The sequence below is a fragment of the Anas acuta genome, chromosome 2 (genome assembly GCF_963932015.1).
Source record: "Anas acuta chromosome 2, bAnaAcu1.1, whole genome shotgun sequence".
In the NCBI taxonomy this organism is placed as follows: Eukaryota; Metazoa; Chordata; class Aves; order Anseriformes; family Anatidae; genus Anas; species Anas acuta.
Window position 1 is genome coordinate 37835530 of NC_088980.1, and position 22879 is coordinate 37858408.

The window sequence follows — 22879 nt, forward strand, 5'->3', positions numbered from 1 at the left end:
AAGCTTCAGTTTATACTGGGGAAATTGTTCATATTATGCTCTTCACATTTTCAGCTCCTAAAACAAATTCTAGCCGCTCAGTAGTAACCACAGCATTTTTTCTTAAATTACCTGCCCTCATAAATAATTTTGGAGTTGTCAAATGAATTCTTAAAATTGCAGAATGAAAGCAGGCTACATAGCCTTTCCTAAAATACAGTCACTATAAAAAAAAGTGCAAAGACCCCAAAACCTCTGTCTCACTCAAATATTTGAATGTCTTATGAAAATAAAATAAACAAACAAAAAAAACCACTTGCATTTGTTTTTACTGAAAAGCATTTAGCATTCTAAAAGATTTTCCATAATTTCCATTGGCAACAATTGTGAAAGCTGAGTTGTATCTCTACGAAAGTAAAGAACTTACACTTCGCTATGTTGCATTTAACTGTTCAGCACTAATGCCTTTCAGAGGACAGCTTAATCTTATTGATTAAGGTTTATATCGTTAATAGATTTTTATTCTCATTTAGGGTGTTTTGCATTTTTCACACAATGCACAGAGCAAAATATCTCCCTTTTAGTTTCTGCACACTTCTGAACTCTGGCATGTCCCGAGCCTCCACCAACAGCTTCACCTTGACTCTCACCAAGTTAAATGAATGTAATTATCTCAGTTTGTGATCAAGATTCTTTGTAAGACCAAAAGACAAAACGGAGCTTTTCTTTGGAAGGCAAATCTAATTTGCTCTTTTCCTATAGTGCTGACACATGCTTTAAAGCAAGAAAACCCAAACGATCCTATGCTCAGCACAAGCCAGGAATTTTAAAAATCACCTCTTTGTATTCATCTGAATCTGAATGACTCAGGACAGAAAAAGGGAAGGGATCTTTCAAAAATTAGCTGAAGCATGTAAAAGACATTAACATGAGTGACCGCAACGAAAATATCAGCAATAGGCTTTGAAGAAATCTGGCGTGGATCACTGAATAGAAAACAGAGACAGATGCTAGGCTGCCTAGCCCAGGTCACTGCAGGGAGAACAGCTGCCTATGCAAGTCTTGCTTGGGACACAGAGATGGTGCAGGACTCGACCAGGACAATTCTTATAGCACGTGCTTGATGATTTTAGTATGGGAAAACAGTGGAAAACCAGATGGATTTTTTTTTTGGGTGGAGCTATGGCAAATTGAGTCATTTATTTAGTTTCAGTACTTGTTTTTATTCTCTTTTGTGTGTAGTTTTGGAACTAACAAAGAGAGTACGAATGTTGACTAACTACACAGATTTAAATATGAAGTAGAGGTAAGAACTTCTGAAGTGCTCTACCAAGTTATTAATATTTTAAGAGGTCTTAAAAGCTATTTTATAATAGTGCAGATACTGTTGGGACCGGAGGGTCTACATTCACTCAATATTAACTGCAGCATATTTTAAGATATTTTATTTTCACATTCACAAGGGGGTCAGAGGAGAAAGTCTTCCCTGATCAGCCTTATATCCACAATGACTTTTAGCTAAGAGTTAAAAGACTCCTTTATATTATAACCCACCAAACAATATTAGAAGTGACTTCCAGAGTTGTTCATCCATCCAATTGCTACAATCTCTACCATAGTAAATCTCTGGATTATGTTACAGAAAACTGAACTCACATCACAAATCCTGGTAAGCAGAAGGGAGTTTTTAAAGTGAATTTTTCTGTGATTGCCCAGCTCCCCATTTCATGACTCATGCATTCCTTCCAATCATATTATTCATCACTTCTTTTCATGGAGGCAAGAAATTATAAATGATTACTATCTCGATTTGTCTGAGCACAGAAAAAAGTATCTTTAGAATGCATGGACAACTCTACTCAATAGATTAGCTACTTATTCAAAATATGTTTCACTGAAAATGCACAATATGCTTTCAGATGTGCCTTTAGTTTTACTAGTTGTTTTAAGAATGTATTGCATGCACATGCACCCACTACAAGTGCCTCTCTAAGAGTCTTAAGAGTAGTACTGTACATTTTAGGTGCTTTTAGACAAACAAAATACGTTCTTTCAAGTTGTTACCAAAATAGACTTCTCAGTCCCAAACTGCTTTCACTTTCACTCCCAGATAGTGCAGGTATTTATTAAGAACAACTAGGCATAGCAAAGCAAATAGAAAATTGTTTAAAGATAACTACTTTGTAAATTTGGAAGTAAGATGTTTCAACTTATAATGTGCCTTATGTTTTCAATCCATTAAAAAGAGATAGCTTAGATATGCCATGGTGAAGAGTTGCATAGCACAAAAACAGTTCTGTACATGTACAGGCTGTTAAGCTGTATACAAATGCCATGTTTCTAGTCAACTTAGAACAAAATGGATTGTAATGAAAAGAAGATGACATAAAAGTCAGAAAGTGACCAGTGACAGGACCCACAGGAATGGTGTCAAGCTGCGGCAGGAAAGGTTCAGGCTGGACATCAGGAAGAGGTTCTTCACTGAGAGGGTTGTCACACACTGGAACAGTCTCCCCAGGGGAGTAGTCATTGCACCAAGCCTGTCAGAGTTTAAGAAGCATTAGGACTATGCACTTAGTCACATGGTTTGAATTTCTGGGTTGACGTGTGTGGTGCCAGGAGTTGGACTCGATGACCCTTGTGGGTCCCTTCCGACTCGGGATATTCTATGATTCTATGATTCTATGAAACAGAGAAAAGTAAATTTATCTAGTTAAATAATAGCAAAAATTTCACTTGTTGGCTGCATATTAGGAGAAACTTCAATGAAAAGCTTATACATTAAGTTACTAGATTACCCATACACAATAGCTTCAGTCTACTAATAGATACTGTAGTTCCAAAAGAATTACTTGTTTACCTGAATCCATAAATCACATGAAATCCATGTTAAGCTTTACGGTACAAAAGTTAAGTTTTTCAGTATTAAAGAGCTCATGATTTGTTATTCAAATGTTAGAATTGACATGAGTATGACAAAACGGGACAATCTCGGATGCTTAGGGTTTTTGAAAGCTCTGGTCAACTGAAACATGGCTGAAAAAAAAAAGAGAGAAACAAACTAAAGAGCAGCAAGAAAAAACAAGACTAGCAAAGCTTCTCATGTTTGATATTACTGCTCTTTTTACAACCACTTTATGGGACGTTTTTAACGTGTGTTGATCCTTACAACAGAGCAAGCAATATCAAATCCAAGTACGATTTTATGTCAAATACAAGACCCCAAGATAAAGAAAATAGTCTAAAATTGGTGTTTACGAAATATAAATGCTGTAATATGCTATATTCATCAACTTCAGGGCCACCATCAGCTTGTTGTAAGTTACACTCAAATGTTTACAAGATTCGAATTTCAGCTGAAAGTGAAAACAGGTTTCAGTAGAGACAAGTCATCCCACAAGCACAGCCTCTTTCACTGACCTTCTTGCAACTTCACTGTATTGTTGACATGATGTCAGAGGCTCTTTCTGGTACAAATCTTTACCTACACGTCAGGACAGAGTATGCTAGCGGTGCTCCACGTGTGTGCTAACTTTATGCAAATAAGAAGAAGTTATATCTACAAAATGTATTTTTTGGTTCTTTCAGTGCTGAGGACAGAATGAAGACAGAGATGCTTAAACAGGACTAAACTATTCTGACTACCGCTTTGCAAGGAAGTTGCATCTGAGGTAGAAGTGTGTTGCTAGTGTAAATAAGCTAGCAAAGTGTTCCTGATACAGACTTTACTTGATTTATTAAGGCATATTTCAGTGAGAAAGACTCATCAAAAACCTTCTGCCTTTGATGTGGATAAACTCAGCCATCTCTAATTCTGAACTTGCCAGTTGTCGTCTTTTGGATACTACTCATTTCCTGCTGTTAACGTGCATTCAAAAAAAAACCCAGAAGGCTGTCTAAAGTTTATTCAATTTTTACTAGCACTACTGAAATATAAACAGTTCCTGTAAGTCTTATGATGATTTTTTTCACTCCCTGCAGAATAAGAGGCATTTCCTCTCCAGAAAAAACATCAGATAGGATGACCTAATGCCAGGTGGCCTTACGAAAATCATAGAGAAAAAATGAGATAAGCATAAGGGGAGATAACAAAATCCCAAAATACGATAATACAACTTATATTATGAAAACTATAGAACCCATGTTTTGCATAAAAAGATAAAAGAATGAAGAAGTGTAAATAGAAAAGATGCATGTACGTAACTAGCAATAAGGCTACTTTCTATTGAAAAGCTTTCACAGAACAGGCTGCTGGGGTTCGACAGTCAAGCTAAACTTCACAATTTACTATGTAAGTGTTTAACCATGCAGCCATACTATCTCTAATGTTCTTTCAGATTAAAAAAGAAACAAAAAAAACAAAAAATCATCTACCGTACAGTGAAAGACACTTGTATGAATGTAGAAATATGTAAAGAGCAGGGTATTTTAATAATATAATCGGATGATTCATCTCTGCTATTGCTCACAGATGTCCAACACAAAAGAGCCTGTGCTTCTCAAAAAACCACTACTGCTACCAATATTACATCCTTAAGTTCTTATCATTATGATATTGCTTCAAATGGCTACACTATTTCCTTTCAAATCCACGTCCTTTTAGAGCTCTCATCTCCCTGCGAGCTCCTTAGTTCAAGCTGAGAACAACTGCTCACTACTTTGAGACCATGCCATAGAGTGCAGTACTGGACCTACTGAGGCAACTTCTTCCTGGCTTCCTTTATCCTCCCACAGACATTCTCTTTCTGAACAGTACAGAAAAGACTTTTCTAAGGAACATACAGATTTTTTATTTTTTTTTTTATGCCGAGGTCTTACTATGATCCACATTTCACCTGAACTTTTATTTTACATAATGCATGTTCTTTCTTTTTTAAACAACATACCTTCATACTGTCAAATCTGATCAGCCCTACATCCTTAACTGCAGATTTCCACAATGCATTGCAAAGCAGTCCTCCCACAAAGTGAAACAGAATGTGAATATTCGTTTTACAAAGCTACTGTATGTTTGGTTACAAATACTAGAGTATTTCTCCAGTATTTCCTTCAAAGGAAAGGACTATTTTTTACTACTTGTGAGAGCTGGAGAGTGCTGATCCCTATTCTGTGAAGCATGCTATCGTCATTAGGATGACAAAATCAAGTCTTATTGTGGCAAGAAGAAACATCATTTAGTGTCAACAACACACTGCTATTGATTTGAACTCCTCCTTGCCTCACGGGTGAAATAACAAGCTCCTACACACAGACTCTCTAAGCATACCAATAGAGGAGAGAAGCAAGAAAAATACTAAAAATGGATATATTAAAGATACAACAGGAAATATATGACTCACGAGATGTAAATTCTTTTATCTGTATGGAATAAATTGAAGAAGAGCTTAATATGGCTTCTGCGATTTCTATGGAGTTAGATTAGAACAGAAATACACCTATCAATAACACACCAGATTTAGGCTCCCCAACCAGAATCTCCTAGATGTTCGGCAACCTCAGTGAAACAGGCCAGCTTCATTTTCATGATCTACGACATGACTATTCACATTTTTAAAATTATGCTTTTTTTTTTTTAGCACCCCAGTTGGCCGTTTCAGTGTAAGACAAGGAACTGATTGAGCATAGAGCCGAAATTATCCTTTTGCATTACTTGCAGGATCTCTTTAAAACAGAGCTAAGAAACTGTCAGTCAACATGGATGGGTTCACTCTTTTTTCTATTTCTGAACAGATTTTTTTCCCTGAAAATTGCAAAATCATTTGTCTTCTTAAAAATATGTTAAAAAAATAATAGTGAGACCTGCAACATCATAATAAATATCACTTTGAACATTAATAGTTATTTTTTGAAAACTCAGTGATGCCTTTAAGCAAATTTGCAAAACAGAAAATGTAGTAGGCTGAAATTCTAGTTATAGCTCCTAACTGCACCCAAAATTTAAGCTAATTTCAAACACATATATAGCATCGTAGTCAGCATGCTAGAAGCCCACAGTCCATCTCTTAAAACATGAAGTAATATAAAAGTCATAAAAATAATTTTAAGATAACTTCTTTTTAAAAATACTGTGGTGTAGAGGAAAAAAAGCTATTTTCATACCATATCCAGAAGACGGGTGAGGTGTTAAAGAAACCTCTTGTTTAATGTGACCTTTGGCTGTACTTTCACTTGTCATCATTATAAAGTAGCTATTTTCAGTGCCAAAACAGAAGCTGCGTTATATTACCCTCTAACAGTAGTAACACGTATTTCAGGAAGTGTTTCATACTCTGAGAAACCGGTGGCAGAACACATTGACAGCACTTACCTTTGTAATTACTTATAATGGGGCTTATTGAACAATAAGACCTCATTTACACAACGAAATAAGAGTGACTGCACAAAATTTCATACAGCATGTCACAAACTAGTAGTATACGTTCAGGAACTCCCTTGGAGTTCTCAGCTTCAGTCAAAACATTCAAATAAGGAGAAATGCAAATTTCACATTGGAACTCTGCCCCAAATAATGACAATATTCAGGGCTTTGTTACTGCATACAGACCAAAACCACTGCATCATTAAGATCTCTAATACACTTGACTTTTCTTAACATATGTAATTACAAAAATATTTCTGGAAAGCAAATGAATTTGAAATTCAAGTAAGATTAATAGAACAAATATGACAAATTTACGTTTTATACAACCGTAGCAAGCTGCAGAGTAAAAATCACTAGCTTTCATTATCTAAAGCTGTTCATCTAACACTGTAGAGAGAAAAACCATTGATACATACTGTACACACATTTTTATCCATGTACATAAATCAAAGGAAACAGCTTCCTTTAAGGCAAGCATATGAAGATACTAGAGCAAGATACAAATTAAATATTCATACATTCAATATTTCAAAATAAGGAATTTGGATATACACATGCATAATTTAAGTTCTATAGTGAAACCTGTCTACAGAGGCCATTTCTACTGTATTTCAACAGCATTGAAACTTGAAATGTACAATGCAGCCTTTCCAAGCTGTGTTAAAACTTTAAAGTATATAGTAATTCATTTCAAGTACCAAACACAGAATAAAGGCCATGTTGTGCACACAGCTCCTTTCCACAGGAACTACTTCTTTGCCCACTTCATTACAGCTCTTCCAGCACTATGAAACAGGGCTGCCAGTCACTGCGCTTTCCTACAAGGTGGTTTCAGGCTGCCCAAAGAGGTAGTCAGTGGGAACTGGGTTGAACAGGTAACTTCAGGTGTAAGAGGCTCACAGTTCCTGAAAAAACACATCATTACCATTTACTCCAAGCCCAGTTCTGATCTGAGGCGCCTGTTTTAAACTCCATAGAGCCAGTGCTCATATACGCAGGCTGAAATTGCCCCTTATTCTGTTTTAATACATTTACTCAAGCATCTTCAGAGAAAATGATGACATCTCAGGCCTTTTTAGCTGCCAAAAGAAAGCAAGGCAAAACCAGGCTTCACAACTGAACATGTGCACAAAGAATGATTCTTTGTGAACACAGTATCTGACAGCAGTTTACACACAACAGCACAGAAATCCTAAATTTTAGGAGTTTATAAATTCCTATGCATGCAAAAAGCACTCAGGGTCAAAAAAAAAAAAAAGCCTACTCTTCCCCACCTGCCCCCTCGATACATATCTTCTTCTGCATGTGCCTAAAGATATCATCATCACTCCCCATATCTTTAAACCCCTGCCATGAGAAGCAAGTCTCTATATAAGATATTAATGTGATTATATTATTTTCTTATTAGAAGTTAAATGTTTTAGTTCAAATATCAAGAGGCTCATTTAAAAAGCATCCATTCTGTCTGGGCAAAAATATCTCAAGTTAACTTTGAGAATAATTAAAGAGTACTTAATAATGGGAAAACAGAACAACTCTGTTTCTACACATTTTATGGCAAACATTTATCTTTGCTCCTTAAAGGTCACCCATTTGATCTTGACACATCTATGAAATAATACAAGCAAAAGCTAAGTAAGTAGAAAAGTGATATTAAGCAATACAAAGCTAAACAAAATTAGTATCTACATGGTAAATTGCTTCATTGAAAACCATCTATGGATTCTGCAAAGAATATACTTTTGCCTTAGAGCTAGTACTTTAATTTTCAAGAACCAAGAAAAAAAAATCAAAACTAGTCAGTAACAATGCAGCGTCGAAAAGCAATAAACTCAAAATTAAGTTATAAATAATTTAAAGCATGTCATGAAGATGTATTAATAATTCATCAGATAAATAATTTACTAAATAATCAAATAAATAAATAATGAAATACATAAATAAATCAGCAAATAAATAATTCTGCAAAATAACCTAAACAATAAGTCACTAAAACAAATGACAAACCTACAAAACTACAATGATTTTCTAAATTCTGATAGTTTTAAATAAACAAATGTATATAAACTAGATCAATCTTTGGTGGATAAAGAAATAGTTTTCACTGCTATTGGTAAATTCCTGATTACACTGCACAAGGATACAATTTTAGATTTTACAAGAGTGCAGTTTTTTCCTTGTAAATTATTAACATGATTGCTACAATACATCCTGCTCTGTATTTTACGTGTAGTCCCTTTATGTAGTCATTTCCCCCCCCCCCCCAAAAAAAATGAAAATCTCTTTACAACATTCTTAATTCAAGTTGCTTTTTTTTTCCTGGGCGCAGTACTTACAATACTGCAATAGCCTTCTTGGTGGTTCTCTTACTATCTTCTGCAAACCTTCAGAAGTTTTGCTGCAGGGGGAAAACAAGTAGAATAACCTTAATTATTACAGATGGTATCTCATTCATTAGTGGATGACAACATTTTATTTGAAAGCACAAGAAAAGCTGTTTTATAATTCTACAAAGCAACTTAATGTGAAACAACCATTACAGTTTGCAGACTACCTAAAGTTTTCAGAAGTCTTTGGTGGAACGAGTTCAAGCAGACTGAGTCCTGTTTCTTGTATTTAAGCTGACACACAATCTGTGCAAACTGGCACTAATTCAGATGTAAAGACAAACCATGAGAAGGACAAAATACTTGGCTGACATCTAATGTTATCCTTGATTTTGGAAGTTCATAGTCCTTGAAAGAATACAGTGAGCCCGTTTACTCTCCACTATCTCAGTGCCTTCACCATTTAATTAGAGCCCTGCACTCCAAAGCCAGTGCCGACACCACAAAGGTCAAAATCCATCCATCTCCCAAACCAGGTTTCACTCTCCACTTATGGTAATGAATACTACTGACGGTCACTATGGTTAAATACATATATATACTGTGTATATATATACACGGTACATATGTATGTATGTCCATATACATATGGTACATATATATGTATGTATGCATGGTTATATACATATATATAGCAAAGTGGTATTCTGTAAATACAACATTTAAATAAATGTGCCAGAAATGTAATCACATTATCAATTTTTATCCTTTCTCTTGAAAAGGTTTATTTGCTTCCTTCCATACCACACATTACAAGGAAGTAACACAGTTTTGTAAGCCATGCCACTGACCTGGATTCTTAATCTCTGTACAGGCCAGTAAAACTGAATGAATATGTTAAATCTGAGGTTAACAAACAACAATATATGGTATACACACATCATTTCTTGCTAGCTGGTTCAAAGGAAATCAGTCAGCAGTGCTGTTTCTGCTGGTAAAATCTCTAATGGTTGATGCTGTTGCTGTATTTCAGCATTTAAAAGCATAAAGGATAATTTACTCTTAAAACTACCTGGGCACATTATATTTAACAAGTCTCAAATTCTCTTTAGGGATTATAATAAGGAAACACTTTGCTTAATCATAAATTTTATATTTATCTTGGCTAAACACCCTCCTTTGGATAGACTGCCATGTTTTGTCAAGAAAAATCAACACAGTGGAAATGAAGTACTTGTTCTGTTGTGTGGTCATTCAAAAGAGTATGTAGAAGTAATGTAAATGTGCACCAGTGCTGCTGATAATTTCACGCTCTCATACACTCATTTCAATTTGCTTTAAAAAAGACTATTCCTCCTGGCTAAATATAGTCATCATGAAAAAGCATACCTCCCCTTTGAGCTAATAACATTGCAAACCCCAAAACACAAGAGTACAAAAAAACTTCTGTATTTTAAGCAATCTCAGACACATTTTTCTCACAATATATATAAATATCTTTTTTCCTGAAGTGGGACAAACATGAATGTATTCTCTTTTACTTCCCAGATTTCCAGATTTCTATTTAAGTATGGCAATTCCTTTCCACCCCATGCCTGCAAATCCCATCCAGTCCCGGCACACATCCAACATGTCCTAAATCCCCATCTTTTTAAGTAATAGATTGTTGAAAAAGTAGTATATTCCTCCACACATTAAAAGATTTTCAGGATTACTGGGGCACACAATGGCTCAGCAGCGATCCTGAGATTACTCCAGGCTGAAATTTCCTGCAGGAAGTACCACTAAGGCACAGATCAGCTTCATTCAGAAGGCAAATTGGCAGCCTTTGGTAGCAAACTGATTTCTCACTAATGAGTTACAGTAAAGCTAAAACTGTAATTACAGTCACTGATGTCTGAAAAACACATTTTTTCCCCCCTCTAAAGATTTGCTTAGTTTTCAATTAGTTTCATGTTTAATTTGGGTTTTTAATGTATGGTTCTTGACCTGACCTCCTCACGTAACAAGTTTTTGCCTGAGTTAAAGGGTCTTCATGTTCTGCTCAAACAAACGCTTAAAGACAGGACACCTCAGAGAGAAGGTATAACAACCCATGACCTGAGATAGAGCCACATCCCTCTATTGCAATCAAATGCAAATTCCATTTCCCACAAGAGGTAAGGACAGAAACTGAATGCGATTCCTTGCCCCTGTTCTGCCCGCTGGTCCTCTTCTCCCCAACCTCCAAACATAATAGAAGTGCCTTTACTTAACAGAGCATGCAAAACACTGCTCAGTGGAAGGCTAAAGCAAAATTCATTTGTATCTTACAGACCAAGGATGTAAACCAGAAATAGAATAATTGTGTGAGTTCTGTACTTTGCCTAGGCTGAGAAGCCAACTGCTGCAAGAGGGAGACCACATTGCTGGCACTGAAGCTGATTTGGGTTCCGCAATGCAAGGAACTGGTTTGTATCATACACCCAAGAAAAAAAAAATCAAATATTTACAACAGCAAAGTTATAAAAAAGCTCACTTTATTTATAATAATATAATAAATAGCACTGAGTAATAAAATCATCTGCTATCCTCCACCTTTCAACACTGCCATTAACATTAAGTTTCCTAGTTTGCTTGTATAAACAACATGAACTGAGATCAGATATTGATTGCTCTTCCCTTTGGGAACTCACAAAATACTTGCTAATGAAACAAAATTTTAGGAAGCGATTACTGCGAAATTTTAAAATTTAGGACATGAGATTTATTTATGTATTTTTCCTTCATGTTCAGGTGTAGACACATGGGAACAGAGAAAGACTAGACAGATGCACTTAACAAAATTACAGGTATGGCGAGGTACTGACCATTATATTCTGACTCATACTTGAAGGATTCTTTGAATAGTTAAAAGTTATATAAAATATTTTGCATTATTCATGAAAAAAATTTACTTTAATGGATTATTAAATTCAGGAAATAAATAACATGTAAATCTTTTCCATGCCAGCAGCCTCATTCCTCTGCCACACTCCCTTCCCTCTAGTTATTACAATTAATCTATTAAATACAAAATGATCTGTTTGGACAACTTTACACAAGAAGATACTTTTGTGACTCAGTACCGTACATCATTAAAAATTTTCACTCTATCTCTATTATCTTACTGATTTTTCTTTTAACATAAAAAGTAACAAAGTGCTCATGATACACATTAAGTCTAAAAACTGTAAAGGTAACACAGTCTTACAAGCAGTTACGGGATAGCTTTGAGTATGTTCCTAGTAAGAACATTGAATATTTTTTGAAAACTTTTTAAATCAGCTTCTTATGTCTCTTAGTAAAATAACAATTTTAACATATTAAAACATATAGTACAATGTTAAACACCAAACTAGTGAACCAACTGCTATCAACACAATACATAGCTCATTTGGCTGTCACAATCCACATTTCCTAGCTGATTTTTAGATAAAAACAAGCAGATTACTAGGAAAGGTTTATCTCAAATTCCCACATGTACAGCATGCCACATTAAATATATGCAAATCAACCATTTTCTCCTCTAGTTTTTTTGAGCTGACAACTCGTATGACCCGAAGCCATGGTTAACGATTACAATTATTTGACTTTCATATTTATACAATCAGTCATCAGATATGCATGTTAATTGATTTTAACAGATAGTTTTGTATTCTAATGATCAACTGTAAGCATACATTTTACCAACCTCTTGATTTATAAGAAAATAAAACTTGTATCAGTTTTCACAATTAACCCTTCCTTAGATCGATTTGCAGTATTTATCACAGACTTCTTCACAATACATTTATATGGAGCTATTCCCAACTATGGGATCTTTCTTTTGATAGCAAATACTGATTTTTCACCTAAAGACACTGTTCTGTTGTGTTGAAAACTGCAATTGCTACACTATTGAAACAATTCTCTATTAATTAGAAATGATGAAACAATTACATGTATAGTGTGAATAAATGGACTGGACACAGACTTAATTTACAGTTATTTCATATTTACATATTGAAAAAGAGGGAAGAATCTCAAAGTAGCAAAGAAACTTAATCATGTACTTCTTGATTCTAATACGCCCAGAAATGCCACGTATATGACAGTACAACCTTAAATTTGAGATCCTTATTTCTCAAGTAATGTGCTTTCTGCAGTAATGTTTTAAGGCCAAAGCATTCTTCTGTTGCCATCTCAAAACGTATTAGTGAATTGGTTATTATTTTTTTTTACACAGCTGCAAATGATTCTTTCCAGTTGAATTTTAACTTCAGATGCCATATTTATTCAAGCATCAAATACAGAATTACAAATTGCACAAGTCTGCACACGAAGGACTACTGCATAAGTTTATGCAGTATGTAATCATTACCTTACACAACTGATGGTGGCTGTGCTTTCAAGATATTCACATAGAATAGAGTGGATATTACAACTTACTCTTAGAAGGATCTGATCATGTCTTATTCCACAATTTAGGCCTTAACCCCTGTTGGACTAAAGGCTATGGCTCCAATTTTGGTCAAGGAAGGGCTTCTACATCCCTTTCTTAGTAGATTTTAATTCTGATACTGACATTTTAATTACTGCAACATGCAGAATCTTTCTCTTTTATATAAATAACTGAACGAGGAGTGGAGTCTATTCATCTTCCATTTAAATGAGCATCGTATACTTCAAGTTCTGCTACCAATCTCTTTTTGGCTCTCTGCTCTAATCAATTTCAAGTGAAATTTATCTATTTTGAGATACATTCCCCAGAACAGAAAGCAGCATGGACATATTATAGCATTCACCTCGGATATATAATGCTGATTCAAGTTCCTGCTATGGTCTCACAGACAGAAGAAACTTAAAGCTGTGTTCATGAACAAGCACATTAACCGCCAAAATACTGTATAGTGAACATTTCTGATTTTTAAGAGAAATTAATTTCTTAATTACAGCCTGAAAATAATGAGATGGGTATTAAATATATGATAGGATTCTGTTGCTGTCTTAATGGCTATTTTCCTTAATCTCAAGTCTGGTGTTGTGGCAAATGCTGATAAAGCAAATAAATTATCTTTAGTCTTTCTCTTATTGGGAAACACCTTCTTCGTGTTAAAAGGACCTTGATTTCATGCTGAATGTAATGAAAATGCTTAGGGGCTGCAGAAAGCTGAAATCCATCCCACCCTAACCAGTCTCCCACTACCGCTACAACTATCAAAGCAGAAAGCCCCTGGATTCTTTTTGTACAATCCAGTACTAGAAGACATCCTCCACCTTGAAGACTGGCTGTGAAGTTTATACTTGTAGACAAGGCAGACCTTACAATAAACAGAAAGGTGAAGCAAAGATCTTAAAGTTATATGTGAAACTTCAATATAAATGACCAGAATAAAACAGTAGAAAATAAAAGCTATGACAAATACGCTTAAATTAAAATCTATGTTAGATATATATACGTCTTGTGTAAAGATCTAATAAACTCAGAAATAGATGTAATTCCTAGTTTCCAAAAATGATTAGTGTCCACTGCTTTTCTTTAAACTGACAGTGTTAAAAATTACAAACCTAGTTGTATCAGCTACAGAGGAAAACAAGGAAAATTTAACAACTGTGTCAGTATGGGCTTCCTGAGCCAAAGCAGTCCTAGTCTGACTCACAAACGCAGCATATTCGTTTAAGTTATAATTAACATCAATATTTTCACAAGATGCCAGAACTTGGATTAAGGGGGAAAAATAAGAAAATAGTAAAATCCTGTTGTTTACAACTTATTGTTTGGGAAAAAAAAAAAAAAGAAAAAAGTATGTTAATTGCTCATCATAAAAAGGCTCAATGATTAGAAGCAGCACTGACTAACTATTCAGTGTATTTAATAAAAAACAGGAGGAAACAAAGTAGAAAGCAAACTGGTGACAGCGTCTGATGACAACTTTTACATTACAACTGAGATTACAATAAATTCCAGGGTTAGGGGTAAAATTAAGGCCATGGGTAGAAAGAAGACCAATAAAATGCATTCTGGGAAATGAGGGAAAATGAGAAAACAACACCTAGAAAATGTTCAAATGGAAGGTAAGCAGAGGTCATTATGAGTTCAGTTCAGTGATAATCATGCCAACATCCAGACCACTACAGTCATTTTGGATCACAGAAACTTAAGGTGATCAAGAAAAAGAGAACTGGAGAAAAAAAATCCAGAAGCTCTACACAAGTGACATCCAACTACCATTGTATAATCTTAGTCAAAGAAATGGAATGGAGATCAGTGAAGTATAGGAAACCATTTAGTATACTGTCTCTGTTGCATGGGAAGATGTTTCTATGTACTATTTTTAATATGCACTATTTTACAAGTAGAAAATAAGCTTGTAAATGGATACTAAGTTTAACACAACTAGGTAGGTAAATTTAGTGCAACTAGAAAAATATTACTCATTTTAGTATAAAACTACATTAGGCCAAGGGATATCAAGTCCTTGGAAACTTGGGATGTCAAATCATCACTTTCCATTTTCCTTTTGTTTCAGAAGAAGCTGTAAGAAACTGAGGTTGGGACGCTGGCTGAACTCATTTTGTAACCAGTTATTTATGATTTCAGATCTTAGAAGAGCAAAACATCAGACACTACTGTTTAGAGAAAAATACAATATATTTTATAGGACTGGACTAAAAATTACAGAATTTGAGAAAAATATCAAGGTTCTTAAAAGCAAGGTGAAGAAGAAAAGGGCAAAAAACGAAGACCTACATGAACTCAAACAGATACAGCCTGGCTTATGGTTGAGTACCAAGAAGCTGTTTGCAAGAGGAAAAAAGTCTCATCTGAATCACATAACCACAGAACGTCTTGGGTTGGAAATGACCTTACATATCATCTAGCTCCAGCCACATACAACTAGTCCCTGCCACATACAGGGATGCCATCCACTACATCAGGTTGCTCAGGGCCTCACAAAAATCTGGCCTTGAACACCTCTAGGGATGGGGCATCTACAGTTTCTCTGGGCAGCCTGTTCCAGTGCCTCACCACTCTCTGAGTCCAGAATTTCCTCCTAACCTCTAATCTGAATCTCCCCTCTTTTAGTTTTAAACCATTCCCCCTTGTCCTGTCATCATATGACTGAGCAAAAAGTTGCTATCTTTTTTATAAGCCCCGTTTAAGTATTGAAAAGCTGCAATAGAGTCACCCTGGAGCCTTCTCTTCTTTAGGCTGAGCACCCTCAGCTCTCTCAGCCTGTCTTCATAGGAGAAATATCACTGAACGTCAATTGTCTCACAGATTTGGCACAACTCCATCAGAAGACTACATCGGGTGTCCCTACATTTCATTTCTACTTTCCACGCTTTACCTATCTGCATCCAAAGGTGCTCCAAATTGCTTAGAAATCATCAAGGATAAGGATTTTCAATTGTCACTGATGTAGAAAACACCATCTTTATGATATTACCAAAAACCTGTAACCTTTTCATAACTCATTGTATAACCCTAACAAAAAAGAAATATATAATTTATAAGATGGATCAGTTCCATATGGCCATGCAAACCCTAGTGAAGGTGCAAGGCATGGAAAGAAAATACTAAAGAGGAGAACAGAAGGTGGAGGAAAGAACCATTGTTTGTGGTGATGACAATATAATCTAATAGAAGAATCTAAGCGCACACAGGCATCAACTTAAACCAGCCAAATGCCATATTTATAGACTCTCAAAATTGCCAGTCTGTGAAATGGAAACCCTTACACAACCGCCACGTTTTATTTCTACCAACACCAGTGACACTACACCTCACTGCATTTTTACAATAATTTCACTGCACTTAAAAACGTTAACAAAAAACAGATTAATAAGAATAGCAATAGTTTGCTTGCATAAAACTGACCTGCTACACCTTGATGCTCCCCGCTTACAACAAAGTGACACAAATACTGTGTGAGCAGCCAAATGTCTCTTCTGACATGCACAGACTACTTAGGAGACAGCCAGTGTCACTGGAAGAACTATTACTTGTGGCATGCAATTGGACAGAAAGAAACTTTGATGATAATAAACAGAAAAAAGAAAAAGGGTGTGCAGCTTCTTGTAGAACAAGTAAACATTTCACACAGAGTCAAGTTAGTGAATGCAAACCACAGCAGAAAAGTGCTGCAAATTTCAACTGTGTTAGTGGATAGATTAATGTAGGGAAGAGGACATAAGCATCACCAACGCAGAACAAAATTGCTGGGTTTTATTTTAAACATGCTTAAACTCGTTCTTTAAGTTTAAATGTTGATTTTATTCTGTGCATTTTCCATTGCTTGCCACCTGAAGTTGGAGATCCAAACGTCAAGAATAGCACATTTGCAATGCTGAGTTGTACGAACATCATCCTAACTATAGCAGTTCAATTTCAACAAATTTCTCTGGGTTTTTGCATATCGCTGAATAAACGACTCTGGAATTAACTTACTTTTCTTGGAGGCATTATATAAGATTATTCCTTAGTCTCCTCCTCTTTGATTTAGTATACCTCTTAAGATAATTTATTAATGTTTTGGATATCTCATTCATCATCCATTATTACTGGTGTCGTAAATTAGAGGAATGGAACAAAGCACTGGACTATACATTTCTTCCATATTCATCAATAAAATAACCACCTATGTTAGGAAATAATGTACAAAAGAAGTTGGTTTATCCACTAGAGTGAGACTGGTAACCCTTTATTTTTTAAAAATATCCTTAAACCTGCAAGCAGCTCATTAGATTTACAGTAAAATATGTTGTTAGTGAAGTAAAAATCACTAAAAATTACCATTAAATATGAGAGGACAGAAATACCTAGTCTGGAAAAAAAAAAAAAAAAGTACACACCAGAAATTGCTATGTCCTGAAAGTTACTCAAACAAATTAGAAGGTCAATGAATACCTTATACGGTATTGCATTGCATGAAAAAAAAAAAAGAATGAATCATTCAAAACACTGTAATTTTGCCAACATACTACAAGACAGTAGAACAAGCAGGAAAGATTCAACTAGAAGAAATTTAAATACTGGCATCATTTTTCTAAAAGCCTGCCATATTATTTCTCAGAAGACAAGTTACCTAAATCAGTGGTATTTTTTTTTTAATTAACACTATCCCAACACAAAGGACATTGGAAAAGATGACTGTAAAGATTTCAGAATATTCAGAAGATAATGACCACTAATAGCAATCCTTGTTAGTATGTTACATAGCAATATACTATGCTATATAAAGTACTTGAAGGAATACAGAATTCATGTTAAGATATTAACTACTGAGTTAACAAGAACATGATGCCTGTATTAGATTACATCCTTGAATTATGTTTGAAAATTGAAAAATTCACATTCTGTTATTTTAGACAAAGACTCAGTTGATTTATTTTGTACACATTCATTGTTTACTTCACTTTAAATAAAAAAATCAGGTAAATGAGTATTTTACATGATGGAGCACTACTGCACTCATTTCTTCTCTAAATGTAATATGACAAAGTTTGAGCCAAGTCTAGTAATTCATTAATGGAACCAGATACAAAAGCATGTATGCTCTTTTACTAAAAGAGGAAAAAGACTGAACATGTTGGATTTAAGGTGGGTGAAAACCTTCAGAGACTAGCACCTGTGCATGTGATTTCTACACAGGGAAGGAAAAGCTGTTATTTTTTCTTCTTTAGGCATTACAGATTAGGTATTCCTGATTCCCCCAGGAGCTGAAACCAACAAAACAACTATTTCCAACTACATAAAAACTCCTTTAATCGCGTCACCTCTACATCAGGACCCTCACTATTTCCCATACAGAATCTTCTGTGAATACAGAGCTACTTTTAGTAATTGATGATTAACAAAATATATCCATACCAATACATTTTAATGCTAATTCAACTACATATATAAGATGCATTTTTCCTTTACTTTGGTTAATTATTAACAAATCTGTTTAATGAACTATGTATTACACTTTCCTATAGTTTCAATTACCACAGGAATGCAACTTTTGTTACTCTCTAGTTTAATCAACACTTGTCCATGACCACGATACTCGTTATTCAATCTATAACAGAAGCTTGCAATCAAAGAGAACCCCTTGCACTAAGGTGTACGTGGTTTGAGGATTCACATAACGTGGAGGAACCAGTCCCTTCACTGCTTGAGAGCAGCCATTTGCTCTCACTCTTGTCTCTGCTTCACGTTGTATCAAATGTGCATTGTCAGGGAAACACTGAGATTTATTCTTTCCCGTGATGATCAAGATAATCACCCAGCATGTGGGTTCCTTGTATTCCATTTTTAGCCTCAGTGAATTTCTCATATCTGCAACAGAAAACCATATTAGACAGGACAGACATGCATATCATACCCCACATTTCCAGCAGTAGTCTAAGGGGTACAAGATAGTTCTCTGTTGCAAGGACTTTGTTAAATCTGTTTTTTCCATGGCCCTTTGGAGTGCTCTAGCCCCTCAGGTAGTAACTAAAAAAAAAAAAAAAAGTCCTTAACAATGGCACCTTTATTCAGTCCTGCAAGAGTTTTGGCAATTTAGCATTTCCAAACCATCTGAGTTTTTTTTCCTACCTTACCTTTTGATCATTGAGTGGATAATGTATGTTGGCATGGAATTGTTCACAAAACCTCAGTCAAGGAACATACCCTGCTGATTTACCCAAGATTCACTCCAACATATTAATCTTGAGAAGCATGGGAAAGGGTTCATCTTTTCCTCATGCTAAATAGTTTACTTTCTTGTACAAATTTAACAACAAAACCTAAGTGAAGGCTAACCAAAACTGCCGTAAGCAGGCACGGAACCTATGCTCCAATCTGAGTACGTCATTTCACTTGTTAACGAGAGAAATTAACATTAATTATGACTGCGTGAAAGCACTGAAAAATCATGGAAATAATGCTTCAACTTACCCCATATTCATTTTGAAACACAAGAGGCAAATTTCCTTAAACGTATGCCAACATAACTTTCCTTTAATTCTTTTTACTTCCAGGCCTGCTGAAATTGTCATCAATGCACAATAAATTATTTGGTGACTCTAAAGCATTTACTGAGAAGCAAATGAAAATAAAGCTTCTTTGATTAGAACATGGAATAGAAACCAATAGAATTTAAAACAAAAACAAAAACTTTTGCATTAAAGGTTCTTGGAGACATACTATCCTGTCTTCTTTTTAAATCACTGATGTAGGAAGCCTCAGATGTTTATATACCTGCTAGACAGGATCAATTCCCCTAAATGTTGACTCTTAAGGGAATCCATTATGTTCTCTATTCTCACCATTGCAATGTTCTCTAATCACAGGCAGCATGCGAAATTTAAACATAGGCTTCTCAGCAACATCCTATCTTCTAAACCTTGCTGGGTACCTATACCATATGTATGACAGACACGTATTTTTAAGCCCCATGTATGAGAACAAATGCCTCTGAATGAGAATGTAGTAACACATGCTGACGGATAGGAAAATTAAGAAACCAGTAGCATAAAAATTGAGCAAAAGAAAAAAAAAAAAAAGCTCAAATATTCTTGGAAGGGTGGTGAAAGTAGACAAGAGATGGGTGTATGGAGTAAGAGATCTACTATCCCTTTCTTTATTAATGTTTAATTGAAAGTACACGGGAACCTGCAACTACCTAACGCTCTTATCAGCAAAAAAAAGGCCCAGCAGGACATCCAAAATAAATGGCTGTTAAGTAGCTGTTATGGATGAGGAGGACAAAGGAGGCAGTATCCTACAGCAAGCAGAGAGGTAACAGCAGATGGCAGAAGCTGGTATTATCTGGTGTGAAAATGTACTCCTCCATACGGGGCTGTGATACTCATTTTCCCCCAATGCAACTACAAGTAGAGCAACGAAGCTCACTAAAGCTGTATGATTTAATAACTATTAGACCAATACTGTTAAACTCAGAATCCACTGGAAACGTACTACAAATTGTCTCAAAGAAATAGGGCTTGTTTACTTCTCATTACAGTGTCAGGGAGCCAAAGAGTTGATCTTGAACAACAAAAGCCTGACAGAAGAAAACGCCGCCAGCACTGTCAGACACATGGAAGAGAAAGTCAAGGCTCAAATGATTGTGTTGATCTTTGACTAAAACTATAAAACAAGTCAGTTTCTTCAAAGCCAAACACAGAACTGCAGCCAACAATAAGGAATCCCTGAGCTTTTTTCACACAATGAATTTTTTGATGTTGTAAGCTTCTGGGATTTTTAATCACGCTTGCTTTAGCAAGGCAGATGTCTATGACCCAGACCCAAAACAACTATAAGCCTGGTTTTCCTGACTAATCTTATTTTTCCTACTGTCACCTAAATTCCAGGACCAAGACTTATTAAATAGGTAATGTAAAGCTTTAACTAACTTTTCACCAAATTTTTCTTACACTGTATAATTTGAACAATTGTTCAGATTTGTTCATTAGCTGAACTCCAAGGTATCCATATGTTATTATTCCCAAGGAAATTGGAGTGCTACTTTCAAGACTTGACACAGATCTGGATCTAAAACTCATCCCACTAGAAGATTAACGCATGCTTAACATACATGATTTTATGGTCTTAATTCAAAATAAAGGTAATTAAAAACATCCATATTTTCTGTTTAAAAGTTATCCTTATTTATCCTTCCCAACTCCTGATTCTCAGCATTGCCTCTACTGGCCTACGTAATTCTGCCTATACTTACTTCATAAACAACTCAAAACAATAGTTTAAGAAGAAAAAAATCCTACATTAGCTAAACCATTTTCAGTGTATCTTCAGTGTAATTTTACAGTATATTTATAAGCTTTCTGTTGCTGCTCATTAAAAACCAGATTCAATGGTTACTATTTAGATATGACCTTGTTTGAAATAAAATTTTAACCCAGATCAAGTGAAGTAACATGAGCATACTGCAGGCATCATAACCAATATAGAAAAGTAACAGCAGAAAAAAAAAAATGAATAGAAACAGAGGTACAAACAATGGACAGAAAAAAGTTGAACTTAACTGACTGGTGCATACCCTCTTCTTCCCACCTCTCACTTCCAGTAAATTTATCTTGCTTATAATTATACTGCTCAGTTCAAGCTTGTTTAGCTGAAGATTTTTCCATCACAGAAGTCAACAGAGAAGCTGCTCCTGATTCATGGGTACTGACCAATTTTGTTTCCCAGAATAAACATTAAGCTGCCAGAAGCCTAGGAGTTCAACATTTGACTTCGGGAACTAAGTGCTTACTCAGCAGGCATCCAGAAGCATATGGTTATGTATGGTTAGACGTACAGCAAAAACATGGGCGACCAAAAGAAACTTCCTCTGAACCATCAGATCAATTAATTTCCTTAACAGTGGCAAATGCCTTCAGAACAGCAACACGCAACAACAGAAATCTTCTAAAATTCTAGAAAAAGACAAAGAATATATGCTGTAATTAATTATGTTTTAAAAAATAAACTGCACTGAAGTAATTCTCCCTACTACTATTAAAGCTGTTTTCAGTATTGTACAGTTACACATACAATACCTCAGAGTAAACTACTTTCACAAAATTATATGCTGGCCAGAAAGAAAGGGTGTTATTTTATTTACTATTTATGGGCTACTTGTCTGGAGTGCTTACAATGACAAATATTCATTTCATTTTAATCTTAAATTTCCTCAAAGAGTGTAACACTTATCACAAAAAGAAGATAGCTTAAATAATTAAATCAGTTAAAGCTCAAAATCTAAACGCAAAGCCAAGTCAAACATAAACAGCAGGAATAATGCCCATGTGAGTTTTATACAGTGTGCTTCCCAAACTCCTGTACTTTTACTAATGTAAAATACATCAGCTCAGACAGTGTAATCTTAATGTTCTTTAACTTTTTTGATTATGAGGTATTACCTCCAGGATCAAAAGAGGTGCACAATGAATACAAATTTCATGCGATTTTCAACTTCAAAAGAAGCCTGCTCCAGTTGGATTTTCTAGGCACACAAGATACCATGAAGATTACATCATCCAAGGTTTACCAAGATAGTTGTATGTTTACTTATTAGACTGGGTCAACACTCAATAACCCTGGTTAGCCATTCATCCTCCTTTATTCCACATGCTGGACTACAGAGAATCCTAGAACAAAAATCCTCAGTTCACTGCCTGTAAACCACATCAAGTGAGTGAGCTAGAGAACTAAAACTAAGGAAGAGTAGAAGTT

General features: G+C 35.3%; 1 protein-coding gene across 6 annotated transcripts in view; it reads right to left on the reverse strand.

The window, feature by feature from the left end:
• Window positions 1–22879, reverse strand: part of TBC1D5 (TBC1 domain family member 5) — a 317841-nt gene that overhangs the window by 281583 nt on the left and 13379 nt on the right. For 4 of the 6 annotated variants that reach the window (XM_068674320.1, XM_068674325.1, XM_068674322.1 and 1 more), the window contains one exon: window positions 8677–8738. The exons of the other annotated variants lie outside the window; for them this stretch is intronic. The gene's annotated coding sequence lies outside the window, so the exon portion shown is untranslated. The remainder of the gene's footprint in view (window positions 1–8676; window positions 8739–22879) is intronic. 6 annotated transcript variants of the gene reach the window in all.